The following is a 1,138-nucleotide window of genomic DNA, read 5'->3' on the forward strand; positions in this document are numbered from 1 at the left end:
GGATTTTTTCTTGGTTTGGATCCATTGCTGGTGAACTAGTGTGATTTTTTGGGGGTGTTAGAGAGCCCCGTTTTGTCATATTACCAGGGTTGCTTTTCTGGTTCCTTCTCATTTGGGTAGGCTCTGTCAGAGGGAAGGTCTAGTTCTGAAGCCTGTTGTTCAACTTCTTTTGTCCCAAGGAGTGTTCCCTTGATGTAGTACTCTCCTCTTTTTCCTACGGATGTGGATTCCTGAGAGATGAGGTGTAGTGATTGTTATCTGTCTTCTGGATCTAGCCACCCAGCAAGTCTACCTGGCTTTGGCCTGGTACTGGGGGTTGTCTGCACAGTCCTATGATGTGAACTGTCTATGGGTCTTTCAGCTGTGGATACCAGCACCTGTTCCAGTGGAGGTGGCGGAGGGGTGAAATGGTCTCTGTGAGGGTTCTTAGCTTTGGTGGTTTAATGCTCTATTTTTGTGCTGGTTTGCCTCCTGCTGGGAGGTGGCACTTTCCAGAGAGCATCAGCTGTGGTAGTGTGGGGAGGAACAGATGCTAGACGGGGTTCTAGAACTCCCAAGACTATATGTTATTGTGTTCAGTTACCAGGGTGAGTAGGGTAGGACCATCAGGTGGGGGCAGGGCTAGGCGTATCTGAGCTCAGATTCTCCTCAGGTGGGTCTTGCTGCAGCTGCTGTGGGGGATGGGGGTAAGATTTCTAGGTCAATGGAGTTGTGTACCTAGGAGGATTATGGCTGCCTCTGTGGAGTCATGCAGATTGTCAGGGAAGTGGGGGAAGGCTGGCAGTCACTAGCCTCACTCAGTTCCTACACAATCCAAACCATCTTTTTGACTCCCACCATGACCCATTAACAGCACTGAGTCTGTTTCCAGGCAGTGGGGAACCAGGGCTGAGAACTTGCCCCAGTCTTTAAACCCTGTCTCTTATACACATCTAGATGTGTATAAGAGACAGCCCACCATGCTTCCCCCTACAGCAGCACTGAGTCTGTTTCCAGGCAGTGGGTAAGCAGGGCTGAGAACTTGCCCCAGGCTACCAGCCTCCCAGCTGCAAAAGCAAGTAGGGTTTTTGTGTTTCCCCCGCCTGTGGAGTCTGCACACCAGATTCATTACTTCCCCAGAGTTCTGGCCAGGAGGTTT

Source organism: Mandrillus leucophaeus, unplaced genomic scaffold (assembly GCF_000951045.1).
Source record: "Mandrillus leucophaeus isolate KB7577 unplaced genomic scaffold, Mleu.le_1.0 Scaffold761, whole genome shotgun sequence".
NCBI classification, from domain to species: domain Eukaryota; kingdom Metazoa; phylum Chordata; class Mammalia; order Primates; family Cercopithecidae; genus Mandrillus; species Mandrillus leucophaeus.